Here is an 18,496-nt window from a genome sequence, read left to right on the forward strand (position 1 = left end):
ACCGAGGGATTAACATTCCTTCAACGGGCCTTACGAGATTCTTGGATACGGGCAAGGCCAGACAACGGACAGTATCATAGATGGAAACTCCTTCAGTTAGTCCAATGGACCCTTCATATATTGTGTCGCCTGGAGTTTCAGTATAATCTGAACCCACAAGTAGTAGTTTTACTTTCCAAAATCTACCTCATCTGTTTCTCAGAGACACTACGGCTATGATACCTACTCCGGTGATGAGTACAAAAGTACACCTTGGACGTCGTTTTTCAGTGCTGCACTGCTACCTAGTAGCACAATGCCCCCAACAATACCTACAAGTGTGCATCAAGCCTATGTAACTGTCGCACCTCATGCTCACGTAGCTCCCACACCCCCAATTATGCCAAGGGATTACACTCCACAATGGCATTATCCGAGCTCTTATTCAAGTGGGTCCATACCATTTAGCAATAACATGTCGTATCCGCACCAGCTATGCCTAGGGCCACACCTATGAACTTTGGACCACCATGTGGTACACCACCATCGAGGTATGGGACCCGAGGACCCCGCGTATGCCAAGGCCAAGGCCAACTCCCATCCCACATGTAGTTCCAGGAGTGCCTGCACTTGCGGCCACTATACCTGCTTATTTCGGATATTTGGCAGCATTTGCTCAAACCATCGATCGATCTATTGCTGAGAATATGTGTAACATGCCTGATAGAGAGCCTATAAGTAAGGCAGTCCAAATAGCCAAGCTCACACAAAAATTTAGTGAAGACGGGGATGTGAGAAAACATATCGGAGTGCTTGAACAAATATGCGATTCTCTAGGAGAACAGAATGACCTGCATAAGAGTAATTCTTTAAGCCTAACCTTAAGTTTGAAAGATAGGGATTGGTATAGAACCCTAAGGGTGGAAGAAAAAATGATTTACCCTACTCTTAGGAGACAGTTTTTGAAATAATACATACAAGAGAGAGTGCTTTGGGGTGTAGCCTCTCAGCTCCAGAAAGCCCAACGAGAGGAAGGAGAGTCGGTGAGAGACTTTATTAGTCGCTCGAAGCATTTGAATTCTCGTTGTAATCCAAATGAGTGCTTCAATAATAATCAATTGCTTGATAGATTCATTAGGGGATTACGACATGAGGATATCTACAATGGCCTAGTCATTAGAGTATCACCACTTGGGAAGAAGTCACCACCAATGCAATCCAATTGGAGGATAATTTAATGATTCAAGGAGAAAGAGTGTCTGTTGAGCCTAAATCTACTAGCTCGCAAGCATCGGGGTATCATCAATGGCCCTAAATCCTATTGCTAAGGATCCAAAGATATCTAAGATGACTTTAGTAGATCCGACCAAGGCCATTCAAGAGAGTCTTGCTCCACAAAACAATCATATGTATCCAAGAAGGGAGCAACAATGGTTGTCAATATGCTATGGTCCGCATAGTACCCATGAATGCCCTACTTTTAGAGTAAAATTCAATGGGAATTGCAATTCCTGTGGGATGTATGGTCATCAAGCTAAGGATTGCATAGTATTTAAGCAAGTGATGGCCAATAGACCAACCTTAGCATGGACAGACACACCTTGAGTGCCTGCATTGATGCCAGTCCCACCTCTCGAACAAACGTCACAACACATGGTCCCTAGGGCCCAAAATGTTGTTCAAAAAACACCCTTACCACCTCCAGTGCTTGGACTGCAACCACCACATCCAAGAATTGCTTCAGTGAATCAAGTGGATTGTGAGTCATCTATTGCTTGTTTGGAAGGCTGTGAGGAAGATATAGACCCTAATGTTGCCTATGGGATTGATGCGCTTGAAGAAAGTCCACAATACTATATGGAGGACTATTGGGAACAAGTAAAACTTGTCTATTAAGTAGCTGCTCTTCCTGCAAGAGGCCAAAATATCAAATACACTACCAAGAGACCACCTCTTCAATGCAATGAATGTGGAGGTCCACATCGTGTAGCCAAGTGTCCTATTAGGTTACAAAAGAACAACGATCTCACAAAGTCCATAGACCCCTAGCCATACCTAGTGTCATCCAAGAAGAAAGTGACTTAAAGTCATGGGAAAGTGGTCATACTCACTTCTTGTTGAAAAGAATGTTTACAAAGGGACTACCTGACCCTATCGAAGAAATGGAGATCCCATCTTCCCTACGTCAAGGGAATAAAGCCCAAAAGATTCCATTAAACATTGCCAAATTGATGGATTTCATGGCTTCAGAAGTTAGAACCACCATCATGTCCAAACTATATGGAGACCCTGAGCTATTCTTACCTCTTCAAGCTTTCTTAATGGAGAACTGAAGGCAGGGCTACCACAATTTTCACAAATGGATGGAGCTAGGGATATGCCAAGAGAGGAGGAACACTTAGATCCATAACCCAACCTAGATAAGAACCATGTTGTAGAAACAAGTTGGGACAATACTTTGAGGGCGATGAATCCAATGCCACCATACCATTCACTACCAAGGGATTAACTGTGAAGGGAATCCTTGATGGTGGTTTTGGGGTTAGCATTGTGACTAAAAATTGATGGGAAACTATGGGAAGATTTCACCTTGGGACCACAATCATAGTAGTAAAGATGGCCAATGGGTCTATCGTTAAACGTATTGGGATGCTAGAAGATCTCAAGATCAAGGTCTTTGGACATAAAATAAGAAATATCTTCATTGTTATGGATTTCTCCAAGCAATCTATGGCATTTGAGATGATCTTAGGACGTCCTTTCATGAGGGAAGGAAAAAATGGTGCATGACTGGTCTAAAAACCATGTCTCCTTGCAATTCCAAGATGTTGTCATTTGAGTGGATCTTGTTACTTGTCAAGCACATCCTCTAGGAAACAGGTTTATAATTGATCATAGATCTGACACCACAGTTCACTCGGCCCCATTGCAACATTGTCACACATGTAAAATGGACATCGATGTTGGTAAAGATTCTCCTTATATGGATGTACTACCTGGGATGACTGAGTCAAACAATGTGGATTGGGTCCACTTAGCAGTGAGGCGGTCCTGGGAGGGCAACAAGAAGAACGGCCTCTAAACACCCTTCGAGGATCCCGTGCTGCTCAATTGGGGCTGGGGCAAGCACAATCAAAGACAACAACAACCCACAGCCAGAAACCAAACAAGAAAAGGGGCACCACCTAGTTGTAGATGCGAACTAGGACGCACGTGATATCTCCTTGTACTCAAACGCACAAAGAGAGGGGAATGCAAGATAGCCACACACACCAAACACAAACATTCACCACGCCAGAGAGAGGTAAAGAGCACAAATCAACTTGAGCAACTCAGTCTTAGCCTTAAAGACTAGATGCACACAAAGCTTGATGAGAAATAGAGAGACAACAAAAAACTTGACCTTGTTGCCAATACACAAATTGTCTTAGGGTCACGGGAGCCCTCTCACCGAGCACCCTCTTACAATTTACCTTTTAGGTAAACAATTCAACAAGCCCTCAAACCACCGAGCATGAAATGACACAACAAACTTCAAGGACAATATACCTTCAACCACCTGATGAGCCAACTTATCAAGTCAATTTGGAGAGAAGAGTCGTAGTTACAGCATACAATTGCACCCAAAACTATGAATCTTATTTATGGACAAGAACAGGCTACAAGTGTGATTGCAGAGTATAGTATCATTCCACTCCTCTATATGGCATAACTAACTTCAAGCTTCTCCATGCACCTATGTGTAGTGATGGAATAGAGCACTCACAATGCACACACTCTACACAACTAGGCTTGAAGAGTGGTGTGTCATGTGTTGAGAATGGTGTGGTGTAGTGTGATCATGTGATGATTTACAAGGGAGAGAAGGGCTTTATTTATAGGTTTTAGAAGCCCCAATTTGGATTAGGCCTAATCAAGTTTATTTGAAGGAATAAAAGACTATGCATATTTTTATTTTTTTTAATGAGGGTGGGTCTCTCTTGTCCTTTGAGTCACATGGATGTGGGCTCAAGGGAAGAGAATTATTGAGGATGAAAGGAGAGAGGGATTGAGTGAATAATTTGGGAGGGCCTACTCTAGTAGAGGGTGCATTTTACAATAAGGTTAGTGGTTAGTAGTTAGTAATTATCACTAAAAAATATTTACAAAATCATTCACCAAATGGTGAGATATATGATGAGAAAAGTTAGAGAAGGGATGAGCTTGTAAAGAGAGGTTGAAGCTTTGGAGAAGTTGACATTCACCTCTTTACAACACCGGAAGAAGAAGCAGTCAGCATGGCGAAGCAGCGCGTGTCGATGAAGCTATGTTATTTCAAACCTTGGAAAATTCATGATAAAAACTTTCATTTGCAAAGGTTATCTTTGGATTTTTGCTGATTTTTTGAAGTTCTTTACAAAGCTGAAGAGAGTATGGTAATATGGACATATATGTAGAGAGAAAGGGGGACACATAGGGTGTAGGAATGGAGGATGAAGGCTATGGAGGTGTGAGAGATGTGGCAATGGTGAAGAGGGTGAATTAGGACATGGGAGTTGCAGGTTTGGGAGTGGGAAGGAGAGGGAGGAGTGTGTGTGAAAGAGGAAAATGATAAAGTGGAAGAGGGAGTGTGGCTGCATAGCATGGGCAAAATGGGGTCCACCAATAAAATCATAGCTCATAGCTCGTAGCTCAAAAAAATATGAAAACATTTGAGCTGAAAGTTCAGCTCACGAGCTACAACTTTTGTTTGTATCACCTTTTCAAATTCGGGGAGCATGTGATCTTTAAAAATTTAGCAAAACCGATTGTTTTTTCCACTACACAAGGTCCTTGTGAGGTCTTTCTTTGGATAATTCTTTTGAATACCTCCAAGAGTGAGCTCCCGATGGTGCATGCATGCATTCCACATACCCTTGACCTTATTTGGTAGGTCTATAATTGAAGATATTGTTGAGATCATGATATAAATGAATAGTACAACTAAGAAAATCAAATATTGAGGGGTCTAAAAAAATATGTACATGTCAAATATAAATAATATAGGTGGAAAAAATATAAAGGGGTCAAAATAAATCTCTCTCATTATAAGTCTACCATAAAAGGATGAATATTTTTGGTGTTCTAATTTATGAGAGTAAAAGAGAATAGATGTAGGAAGGAAAAATCACAATAGTGAAAAAATATACACATAAATAAAACTAGTTTTTCTGGATTTTTGTTGGGATGGAGTTACACCAAAAATAAGAGAAGCTTGCATGAAATTATTTTTATATGGAATAAAGAGTATGCAAAATGGTAAGAAAAAATATGGTAATGGTGAGTCAATGTACATAGCATAAATAACACACCATAGGTAGAAATATTTAAATAAATACCAAAATAATTATGAAAAATCCTTTTATTTAGGCCCTATATACAATGAAATATTTACACACAAATGGGCCATAATTTCTTTTATTTTATTTTTTTTGATTTTTTTGGCTCAACTAGCCTAGTGACTAGCTAGCTGAGGGTTTTTAAGAAAATATGGAGAAAGTCCCTAACTCACACACGTCTATGTACAGTGAAATGGTAGGGATAACTAAAATGTTTGAGTGATTTGATAGGGTGAGGTAGCTTACTATGGAAATTTTGGAAAGCCGAAAAACGGCTATCAACAGCAACCATAGACACTTGGGGAAACAGGGGGACGACCTGGGTAACACCTAAGGGGGATAAAATGCCACCACTTGTACCCTTAAATATGCTAGAATCAATGCATATAGCTTCTGATCACCTACAAGCTGAAGGTTCGACTGGCATTGGAACCAGTAGCGTCTCACGAGACTATAGCGCACACGATTCACAGTCAGAATCATTAATTGAAATTGACTCTGAGGACAAAGAATTTGCATTAAATCTTAGTGAAAATGTGGGGACAAAACATTTAAGGGCCCAGTGGTACCCTAGATGACAATCAATCCAAGTGAGCAGAAGATACAAGTAGCGATTCATCTAGTGACTTTTCACTAGATCGGCCGTAATCAAAAATTAGACAAGAAGAGTAAGAGATATAAGAGGCGACGATATCGAGCTAGAAAGCAGCCAAAGAACAATAAATCTCTCTCATTATAAGTCTACCATAAAAGGATGAATATTTTTGGTGTTCTAACTTATGAGAGTAAAAGAGAATGGATGTAGGAAGGAAAAATCATAATAGTGAAAAAATATACACATAAATAAAACTAGTTTTTTTGGATTTTTGTTGGGATGGAGTTACACCAAAAAGAAGAGAATCTTGCATGAAATTATTTTTATATGGAATAAAGAGTATGAAAAATGGTAAGAAAAAATATGGTAATGTTGAGTCAATGTACATAGCATAAATAACACACCATAGGTAGAAATATTTAAATAAATACCAAAATAATTATGAAAAATCTTTTTATTTAGGCCCTATATACAATGAAATATTTACACACAAATGGGCCATAATATTTGTTATTTTTTTTATTTTTTTGGCTCAACTAGCCCAGTGACTAGCTAGCTGAGGGTTTTTAAGAAAATATGGAGAAAGTCCCTAACTCACACATGCCTATGTACAGTGAAATGGTAGGGATAACCAAAATGTTTGAGTGATTTGATAGGGTGAGTTAGCTTACTATGGAAATTTTGGAAAGCCAAAAAACGGCTATCAGCAGCAACCATAGACACTTGGGGAAACAGGGGGACGACTTGGGTAACACCTAAGGGGGATGAAATGCCACCACTCCTACCCTTAAATATGCTAGAATCAATGCATATAGATTCTGATCACCTACGAGCTGAAGGTTTGACTGGCATTGGAACCAGTAGAGTCTCACGAGACTATAGTGCACACGATTCAGAGTCAGAATCATTAATTGAAATTGACTCTGAGGACAAATAATTTGCGTTAAATCTTAGTGAAAATGTGGGGACAAACCATTTAAGGGCCTAGTGGTACCCTAGATGACAATCAATCCAAGTGAGCAGAAGACACAAGTAGCGATTCATCTAGTGACTCTTCACTAGATCGGCCGTAATCAAAATTTAGACAAGAAGAGTAAGAGATATAAGAGGCGATGATATCGAGCTAGAAAGCAGCCAAAGAACAAGCAGAGCCTAAAAAGGTCCAAGCAAGATTTGAGGCTCAAGAAAGACAACAACATCTTAGACGCCAACGAGAGGCTAATCTGCGAATCACGAAAGCGTTTTTTAAAGACACTAATGATGATTCATTGGAATCTGAGCCACCTCTACGATATCCAATTGAACTAAATAGCTTCTATGGGAGAGTACTATATAACGCATTATTGGATACAAGAGCTCGACATAATTTGTTATCCTATGGAGTTTGGTGTCAGCTAGGAAAACCACCCCTATCCACAAGCACCATCCAAGTCAAGGGTGTCAATAAGAAGAAGACCATTGTTTTTGGAATCCTACACACGCCTGTTATTTATGACAATGGAACTGTGGTTCAAATCTTTTTGGTCATGCTTGTTGGTGCTATAGAGGGTAATATAAACCTTGGGTGCAAATGGATATCTCCACTCAAATGTAATATCGATTAGGAGACCAAGAGTATCACGACACAGAAACCAACTCATGGCCCTATGGCTCAAGAAATAACACCTGAAATTTCACATCTTCATAACACAAAAAATATATATATATTTCCAATCCAAAAAGTCACAACATCCTTGCCAATATCACAACCCTCTAAAGCTTCAACTTCCATGGCTACGACAGACAGTGCTACATGAAAGGCTCCACATGATCTGACCAAGGGTACATATCAATGGGTCCCCAAGGTATCATTATTGGACCCCCCTATGGTTCAAGTTAATTCACAAAGAAAACTTTGAAGCAAGGCGTCCACTCAGGTTAAGAAGGTGAAAACTAAATCATGTTGGATTCCTAAACAACTATTAGAAGCCCAAGGCTACTATGATGGAAATGATCGAATTTGGGTACCTAAACATAAATCGTGTCCTTCCCTATCCACTACAAAACCATGTGAGTCAAACTTTGTGATTCCAAAGCCGATGGAAGACTATGGGAAGGGAAAGATCACAGAATGCTACACACCTATTCCAGATCTAGTTTGGGTTCCAAGGCAAAACCAATCTATTTGGATTAGCTTAGGAAAGAGGGAGTTCCATGAAGCTTCTAGCTCCTCATTTAATGCATCCATAGAGTTAAAAGCTTCGCACAACCTCCACCTACCATAGGCAGCTTCCATGAATCTACAAAAGATTTGACGCCTACCTGATGCACTACTCCAAGTTCGTTCATGGGAGAGTACCTTACCACCCTTGCAACTCAATGAGGCACCCAAGGTAATAGAGAACTATTGGCTTAAATCCTCATCTATTACCAATTGGAATAACTGGTTCCAAAAGGTGATGACATACTTTTAAAGTATGATCTACCCAAGGAAGGGGGGAGTCTTCATTCACGTCAACCTATTGAATTATTTCCCTCTTACCCTTCTTTTCCTGACCCTTGAGCTTTCCGATTTTAGGGATTGTATATATATATATATATATAGTAACTAACCACTCTAGTTTAAAACAAAACAAGAAAAAATAGTAAAGAGCAAGAGCAATTATCAAACGAGTGTGCACAATACTAGTCAAAATCATTGACCCAGACCTACACATGTCACATCAGGTACACTAAAACAGAAACCTATGTCATCAAACACCTAACCATATATCCTCTATTTGTGTTCACAGTTTTGGTTGATTCTTACGAATAGTCTTTTAACCTGTCTCACAAGTAATGCATTTATGTTATCCTCATATTTCCTCTAAATGGGATTTGGTTGAAACACTGGCTTCTGGGAAAATGTTGAGGAGTTAGAGTGGTTGGTCTGCATCTTGACAACGACGTATCCCTAATCTATCGAGGAAGTTTTCTCAATTGCCCAAGTTTACCGTTTTGCCCAACCTGAGTATGCACGCCTCGTGACATTCCTAATACTATTCTACACGGAGGAGGACGAGGATGATAATGATGATTGGACAGACGAGACACACAGTCTTACCAAAGAGGATTACACCTACCTTGATGATGATGAGAATGGCGGTTTAGCCTTAGAGCTACTGACCGAGCTCTCCAACCTCCACTTAATTTGATCCTCATCGCTTGAGTGATGGAGGGTAGATAGGATTAGTATGATAGGAGTGTTTCTATTTTAGATTTTAGTGATTAGCAAAGTTATTTTTTCCCACTGATGTGCCTCTAGAAGGTGGATGTTTGGTGGTGATTATTGTGCAGTTTGTGACTACATAAGGATGCCTTTGAAGAACAACAACAATGGATGTTTACATGTTACAACGGATGTTCTCCATTATATCAAGTGTACTACTTCCTTTTATCTATGCTTTCCACAGTTACATGTTTGCATCTTGTCATTTAACAATGCATAAAATTTATGACGTTGTGACATTGCCAATTTCGATGCTATAATTTTTTCAACTTCTAGTACCTTATTCTTCTCTTTGAGTTTGGTCTATTAGTTGTCTTTAAGTAGGTATCAGGACCTTAGGCTAAACTAGGCCACTTAATTGCTGACTTTAATTCCTAAATAGTCTATTAAATGTAGCAACTTTAGTAATGTTTTAAGCTATGAGGATATAGCCCTCTCTAGCTTCTTCCATCTACGTGTGACTTGTGTTGTGGAAGTCCATGTGTTAGCCTGGTATTTGAGACCTCGAGTCTCCCGGCTAGTTTATGCTCAAGCTGGTATTTGAGAGCTCGAGTCTCCCAGCTGCTGGTATTTGAGACCTCGAGTCCTCAGCTACTTCTAGCAACTATCACTACAAGAGGTACTTAATAGTAGGGACTCTTGGAGTGTGACGCTCAAATATGAAAAACCACGGCATCGCTATAGGCGTCGCTAAATTACAAGTAACTTAGCGACACTCATAGCGACGCCGTCAGGGCTTAAAAAAATAACCGAGAGCGTCCGAAAACTCAGATCTTAGATCTGAGTTTTCAGCGCGCGCTCAAGCAAGCAAGGTAACGCGCACTCTCCCTCTCTCTCTCTTTCTTCTCCACACACACACACACACACGAGGAGAGAAAGGAGAGCCAGGTATGCTCCTTCCCTCTCCTCACTCTCATGTTCCCTTCCCCTCTTTCTCTCTCCCTCTCTCTCTCTCTCACACACACATTGTGTTTTTGAGAGAGAGAGAGAGAGAGAGAGAGAGAGAGAGAGAGAGAGAGAGCACAAGCATAAACAAAAAATGCACACACACATTGAGAGAGGAAAAGATAGAGAGAGAGAGAGAGAGAGAGAGAGAGAGAGAGAGAGCATGCATATACCAAAAACGCACACACACATGCATAAACAAAGAATGCACACACACATTGAGAGAGAGAGAGAGAAAGAGAAAGAGAAAGATATAAAACAAAGAGAGAGAGAAGAAGAAGAAGAAGAGAGTCTTAACATCGTAGGAAACTATCCCAAGAGACCTTAAAGATCTAGTCGACCGGAGTTAAACTCAAGACCTGTTATTCATGAGGGAAATGGCATAACCAATCTATCACACTTTGGTGATAGAAAAGTTACACAATTTTTCTCTTTTTTTTATTGGCGTGCACACACACCCACACACCCGAGAAGAAGAGAGTTTAATATAACGTCGTAGGAAACTAATTAAAGAGACCTAAAGATCTAGCCGATGAGGAGTTGAACTCAAGACCTGTTATTCAAGAGGGAAATGGCATAACCAATGTACCACACTTAGGTGATAGAAAGGTTATACCATTTTTCTCTTTTTATTGGCACACACACACACACACACACACACACAAGAAGAAGAGAGTTTTAACGTCGTAGGAAACTATCCCAAAAGACGTTAAAGATTAGGTTAGATGTAGACTTACATTAAATTAGATTTAAGTTTATTTAAGCTAAATTAGATTAGATTTAGGTTTATTTTTAGTTAGATTTAGGTTTATTTATGTTAGATTTAGATTTACGTTATATTAGATTAGATTTAGAGGTTTATTTACGTTAGATTTAGATTTACATTATATTAGATTAAATTTAGGTTTATTTACGTTATTTACTTGTTATTGAAGAGGGAAATGGCATAACCAATCTACCACACTTGGGTGATAGAAAGGTTATACCATATTCCTCTTTTTATCTTTTACGATAAGGTAAGATTTAGATTTACGTTCGATTAGATTTAGGTTTATTTAAGTTAGATTAGATTAGATTTAGGTTTATTCTAAGTACACCGAAGGATTATACTGCCTACGCGTTTGAGAGTGGCCGATGTCTCAGTCACTGCGTCGGGGTCACCTAGAGGCCTGGATGATGACCATTCATCGGACAAGGTTGCTATAGTTCACGGGAGGGACATGCCAAAGTGATATGCCTACCTCATCAATCGTATGTCCGATGAGACCATTATGACCTCTGAGGGGAAGCAAGTGATGGGCCGCATACAACAGTTGTGTAGATGTGAATGGGCCTCACATATACAAATACTTCAATGCAAGAGTTTAATACTCTCACCTCTCCACCCCGTCGATCCATGACGCAGGTGATGGGACAAAATCCTCCTCGAAGGTCGCACGAGGGGGGCAAGGTCTCTCAAAGAGGAGGCAGAGGCATGGTGGAGGAGGGGAGTTGGCAGTGCAAAACTCCCGTAAGAGAGGAACGGTTGCGCGCAGGGAAGCCGGTAGCTGTGGGCGTCGCTCCTGTGCTCTCTTTTGTATAAATATGGGCTGTTGGCTGAGAAAGCATCAAGCCGATGCTGGGTTGGTTATGCTTGCATCTCTGGAAGTTATTTCGCGCAGCTGCTTGTGTTCGAGTCCTCCGCTCCCTACCTTTTGTAGGGATAAGTCGCATGAGAGAGATCTCAGGTTGGAGCGTTAGCATTCGGAGTGGATCTCGAGGAGGTATCGCAAGACTTAATGAATAAAATATCAAGAGAGCCAGTAGTAGTAGTAGTAGTAGTAGTAGTAGTAGTAGTAGTAGTAGTAGTAGTAGTAGTAGTAGTAGTAGAGCGCTATTGAATTGCTTAACAACAAAAATTACAAAGTGCAGCCCTCATCAAAACCCAGCTTCCTCCGTTGAAGTGTAAAAGACATACCAATGGGGCAGTTCATAACACGATTTTGAATTTCAAATTCTTCGTTTTGCTCTCTCTCTCTCTCTCTCTCTCTCTCTCTCTCTCTCTCTCTCTCTCTCTCTCTCTCTCTCTCTCTCTCTCTCTCTCTCTCACACACACACACACACACACACACACACACACACACACACAGACACACACTTTGTGTAGGCGCAACTCAAAGAGCCGCCGACGCTTGTCAGAAATGGTGAGTCCCTCTCTCTCTCTCTCTCTCTCTCTCTCTCTCTCTCTCTCTCTCTCTCTCTCTCTCACACACACACACACACACACACACACACACACACACACACACACACACACACACACACACACACACACACACACACAACACTGTGGCTAACTTGTCGTGTTTGCATCACCTGGGGAAAGAATGAAATATCAACAAGCAGGGGGCAGAAGAGAAGTCAAAGTAGCATGCTTCAAGAAGAGGGCACTTATGGAGAGCTCCTTCCAAGCTCTAAGGAGAGTCAAACGGCTTCACAGAAGTTCCAAGAGACGTGCAAGCAAGCAAGCGGGTCCACGCAAGAGCTACTGCACATCTACATAGCTTTCGAAAGTGCCATGCGCAAGATCTTGACTGATGGGAGCATCAATTTTTCAAGCACTGATCGCTTTGTTCTCAGATTAATTCTGCTGGGAGAGACCACCTCCCTAATGGGCAAACTGGAGAAAGCTTGCACATTGTCAGAGGAGGAGCACTCTAGATCTCGCATTGCAGCTCTAAAAGTTGAGAAGAAGAGTTTGGTATGTCTTTTACCCTTCAATGGAGCGAATCACCACATATTCAATTAGGTTAGATTTAAGATAATATTTTGGATTGAGTTTTTATATTAGAGTCTAACTTTGAGATTACCCCGGGGGTTATAAAAACCCAGTGTATTTCCGTCGCTAAAAGCGTCACAAGAGCACACAACCTCTTGTAGTGTATGACAACAACAACAACAACAACAAAGAGAAAAGAGAAAGCAAATAGCACAAACTTCCTTGTATTTTATGTTGATCACACTTAAGTGGTATAAGTGACAGGATCACTAGTCTTTAGACCCCGACAAGCATTCCTAGGATTAACTACTCTTTAGTCAACATTTTTTTAATTAACGGTGGTCAATCTAGTACTTACTTTAGCCCGAGATCTTGTGTACTTCTCTTAGAGTCAACCTAATAGACCTTAACTCAATTGCATTTCATTCTACGCTTGTTCTAGTTGGCAATGTTACAATTCATGATTTTTTTTTTGCATTTCCTAGAATATCATGTATGCATCTCGCTTATTGGACGACTGCACATGGTGCCTTTGAGCTTTCACAATGTTGTTTTTTCTTCTGCTACAGGTACTCCTATCGTGGATCTTGATGTTGCACTGCTATATTCCGAGGTCGGAATCTACATCAACATGGGGGGCATGTTAACCACCTGCGTCCACTTCTAGTAGTCATGGGCTGCGGGCTTGTCAGTCCAATAGGAAAAGGGTAAGAGTGATCATCGATGAGAGTTTCACTCTAACTGGAACATTCAAGGGCTAGTTGGCTAAGCATGGGTGCCCAAGTGTGAATGGGCGAGCTCATATAAAAGCCACCTAAACCTAAAAATCACTCATTCTCTCATTTGTGCAATTGAAGAGTGCTCTTGCTCCATCTCCATATTCTTCTTCATCTCCTTGTGTGTGTGTGTGTGTGTGTGTGTGTGTGTGTGTGTGTGTGTGTGTGTGTGTGTGTGTGTGTGTGTGTGTGTGTGTGTGTGTGTGTGTGTGTGTGTGTGTGTGTGTATGCGAGAGAGAGAGAGAGAGAGATAGAGAGAGAGAGTGTGTGTGATCAAGCATTGCAACGCCAGGACGGCATTGAGGCGGTTGAGCACCACACGGTGGTAGCTCCCTCTTCTTTACGGAGAGGAATCCTCCACGAAGGCAAGCGTAGGGTGGTGAGTGACACACCCTTGCTCTCTTGAGCTTGCTAGATTATTTTGGTTGTGTGCTTTCGGCTATTTGTGGCTCGCACACAATGTACGGAAAGTCCCTTGCTTTGACACGTGCAATAGATGCGCACAATCCATCTTGGTATCATTTTTAGGCTGAAGAGATATGCATCTGGCAAGTGGCATCTTTAACTCCTTTTGGGTTCTCTCCATTTATTATCCAACAGAGGTGATTAGCACATTGATGGATTGTGCCCTTCTTTATCACAACTATGAAATCAAATTCAAGCAAGATGATGATCCATCTCACTATTTGTCATGTGTTGCATGGCTTGTTGACCATATACAATAGTGCTTGATGATCCACAAAGAAAATGAGTTGATTGGCTAGGAGATAATACCTGAATTTCTTCACAACATCAACAATTCCCAATCCTTCCCTTTTTATAGTTGTGTAATTTCCTTCAGCGTTGTTTAGTTGATGGCTCGCATAGCATATGGGAAAATCAATAGTCCCTTCACCATGTTATGCCAAGATACATCCAATGGCAAGAGCATAGACATCCACATGAACATGAAATATCTTGCTCCAATATGGGGCTTAAAGGATTGGTGTCGATACCAATTCTTCCTTCAATTATTGAAATGATTCCCCATAATCTTTTGTCCAATCAAAAATCACAATTAAACCATAAAGAGGTTTAACAATGACGGCATATGTGTAGATAAACTTCATGGAGTATCCACAATGCCCCATGAATGATTGAAACTCCCTCACTGTCTTTTGACATGGCATGTTCACAATCACTTAATTTTATTCATATCCAAGGATATTTCGCTGTCGAATATGATATAACCCAAGATTTTGTCTTGCCTAGCCATGAAAACAAATATTTCTAGATTAAAGAAAATGCAATAGGTGCAACACTTTCCAAACATTTTTTTTAGATTCTCTTTGCATAATAGAGTGCACACTGTAAGGGCCTAGATCAAACCTAGGGGAGTCAAGGACTTCGGATGTCAGTGGAGAAGGGATCCTAGGCCAGGTGGCTATAAAGGGAGGTTGGGTGAAGGATATAGCATAGTTGTCCCTAGGTCTTTATACCGGTATCAAAGCAAGCTATTTTGGGGCCTACAGGTCATGGACACACACTTGCACGCTTTTGCATGCTCATGCAAATAGAGGAGCCGTGAATAAGTTCTCTAGCTAGGCAAGGAAGTCAAATCCAGGAAGACCGTGTGCAGGGGGTCTTTTGCTGGGAAGGGAGATGAGCTCCACCTCCACCAAATTGTGCATTGTAATGCCCTACATGGTCATGCTAGAGCGGGGATCCTTTTACATCATAGGGCCAAGCCCCGATTCACAACAGAGGGGCCGTTGGGTCTTCGTCACAAAGACACTGTTGCAACCGCCATCATTATTTCTTTTATCATTTTCCACTTGGGGTCGCCCACAATCAAGGGGTGGACACTCTTCAAAGGTTTTAAGGGGCACCCTTTCAAATCAATAGTACCCATGGTAGTGAGCTGTAGGTTGGACATTTTACCTAAGATTCAAGAGTTTGTACCCACGGTAGTGAGTTGCAAGTTGGCCATTTTGCCTAAGAGTCAAGGGTTTGTACCCACGATAGTGAGCTGCATGTTAGATGATTTGGTAAAGGCATCAAGGCCATCAAATTTAGGTCTCAAATCTAATCAAGGTAGCATTTGAGCATGGGTTAAGCAAGGCCATCGGATTTGGTAAAATAGTCTCGGCAAGGCCGTTAAGGCTTGGTTCTAAACATGACCAAGCAAGGGGGGTGTTAGAAAAGGCTGCCAACCTTCAAGAGCATCAATATGAAACTTTAGGCTCAGCATCTCAACAAGCACGACATGGATCAAACATTCCATTGCATGGCTAGGACATCATTTGGACAAGCATTATTATTAGACAAGTTTTCAAGGCATGCAAGGTTTGCAAGCATGCAAGTTTGAAGGTATCCGAGGGTGTCAAGCCGAAGCAGTGTTATACCATCAACAAGGCAAGTTAGCATAAGGGCTTTGTAAGGTACACAATTAATATTTTTTTATGACATGCAACAAATATGTGTGCACTTTATGCACTCAAGGCACAAGCACGGCTTGTAACATTTACCATCAACACCAAATCCTTGCTAAATACTTTGTTAGCAAAGAGCAACGATTGGTTGAAGCCCAGAGTAAGCACGGCTTGAGTATGAAACTGTTCAAAAGTAGGCTTCTCTAGTGTATCTTGATAGGTCAATGTCAAAAGCAAGGCTTTCTTTTTCATGCTTATGGTATTATACCTACCCACAATCTGGAGTAAGCTATGAGCATATTGATTTGGGAAAGCTATTCAATGGGTACTGCTATTATCTCTAAGACAAGTTTCAGGCAAAGGTGCTTGGCATGGCCGACCACTTGTTACATCTTGAAAAGTCGATATGGGTTTCCCTATGAAAGGACAAGAGTAATGTGTGTGCTATTCTCCACCCAACCATGCTGTTTTATAGCCTCCCCCTAGCGTACGCACTATACGGCCGTGTCGGTGGCCTTGCCCGTAGGACCCATGTCCTTACATTACCCCCCCCCCCCCCCCCCCCCCCCCCCCCCCCCCCCCCCCCCCCCCCCCTTGGAGAATCATTTTCATCCTCAAAAATGAATGTAGGAAAATGTTTCTTAAGTGCGGAGACATTCTCCCATGTAGAACCTTCTTTAGGTCTATCTAGCCATTTTACCAACACATGTCGTTTGACATGATGTCTGGTGCAAAATCCAAAGTCTTTTCGGGTTCATGAGGGATGCTTGGTGGTTTGATAAGTTCAACTAACACATCTATGTCAATGACATTATTATTTTTTCCTTGCTGTTTTCGTAAACGGCTAACATGAAAAACAAGATGAACTCATGAGTGCTCAGGAAGAGCTAACTTATAGGCCAGTTGACCCTATACATTTGAGAATGGTAAACGGCCCACAATAGCATGGTGAAAGTTTAGCAAATGTTCCCGTCTTCAGACTTTTTGAATGCTCCAAAACTTTGAGGAAAACCTTGTCTTCTTCTTTGAAAGTAGCTAGCAAGACGATGATGCTCATATACATACTTCTTATATCAATCTTAAGCTTACTTAACATTCTATCGAGCAACTCAAAGCATATCAAAATGGTCTTGCAGAAAATCTTTTGCTTGTTCTATCTTCTCCTTAGCTAGCCCCACCGTAACCGGTGATCTAGGTTGAAAACCATATAAAAGCATAAATGGACTAAACCCTATAGTCACATGCTTTGAACTATTATAAGAAAATTCCAATATAGGTAAGCACTTTTTCCAATTGGTTTGCTTCTTGCTAAGGTACGCTCGTAGCATATCCTCTAGCACTTGATTAACTCTTTCAATCTGGCCATTTGGTCGTACTAAGATTAAGTGTAGTTTCCAACTTTTGAAACACAGCTCTCTAGAAGTGATTATCGAACTTTCAATCTCTATCACTAATGATACTAGCTGGAAGACCGTAGAGTGTATATATATGCTCTACAAATAGCGGGGCTAATTTTAGCATCTTAACCGTACTCTTAGTGAGAATGAATTGTCCCATCTTTGTTAGACGGTTTACAATTACCCATATGGCATCATGGCTACGATTTGTAGTAGGTAGTCCTACTATAAAATCCATAGAGATACTCTCCCACTTACCTTGTGGAAATCTAAAGGATGTAAAAGGCCACCTACCTTGAGGCACTCTGCCTTATTTACTTGGCACTATTTGCAATTTAGTAGGTACTCTTGAACATCATGATGTAGACCTGGCCAATAAAAATACCGTCAAACTGAGGCATACGTCTTAGGAATACCTGGATGACCAACACTTGGACTATCATGACACTCAATTAATCTTTGGCACCTAGTGTTTGAGTCCTTTGGCACACATACTCTACCCTTGTGGAGTGAGTATCCATCATCAATGGAAAAATTATTCCATCACTTAAGCTCTTCCTGAGTAGGCGTGGAGATCTGTGTGTTGGAGTTTTTATTTGCACGTGCAGAGACATGTTGATCTAGCTGTACAGAGACATGTGAGTGTGAGGGATCCCTTTTTAAAACTGCACTCCACACTTTAGCACATGATTGATGTTGTGCACACTTGCCACGTTGGAGAGGGGGAATGGGGAACACGCCCAGAACAAACAAAAGGGCCTCTCTATAGCTCAGGGTATTCGCAGCACCCCTATCCTCTCAGAAAACACCTTCAAAGAAACACCTAACACTAGCAGACCACCGCCTACTCAATTGCCACTACCCACACACTCTACAAACCACCACACAAGATACACCTACTACCACTGCCTGTCTCCACATTTACACACGCTCACAGCCACTCAATCTCACTCTCTCACTCAAAACACCATCAGTCCGGGGGGGCACACACTTCCACACAGCTGGCACCAAGGAGGGACATGAAAGCAGAA

The sequence above is a fragment of the Adiantum capillus-veneris genome, chromosome 26 (genome assembly GCF_014529385.1).
Source record: "Adiantum capillus-veneris isolate H3 chromosome 26, ASM1452938v2, whole genome shotgun sequence".
In the NCBI taxonomy this organism is placed as follows: Eukaryota; Viridiplantae; Streptophyta; class Polypodiopsida; order Polypodiales; family Pteridaceae; genus Adiantum; species Adiantum capillus-veneris.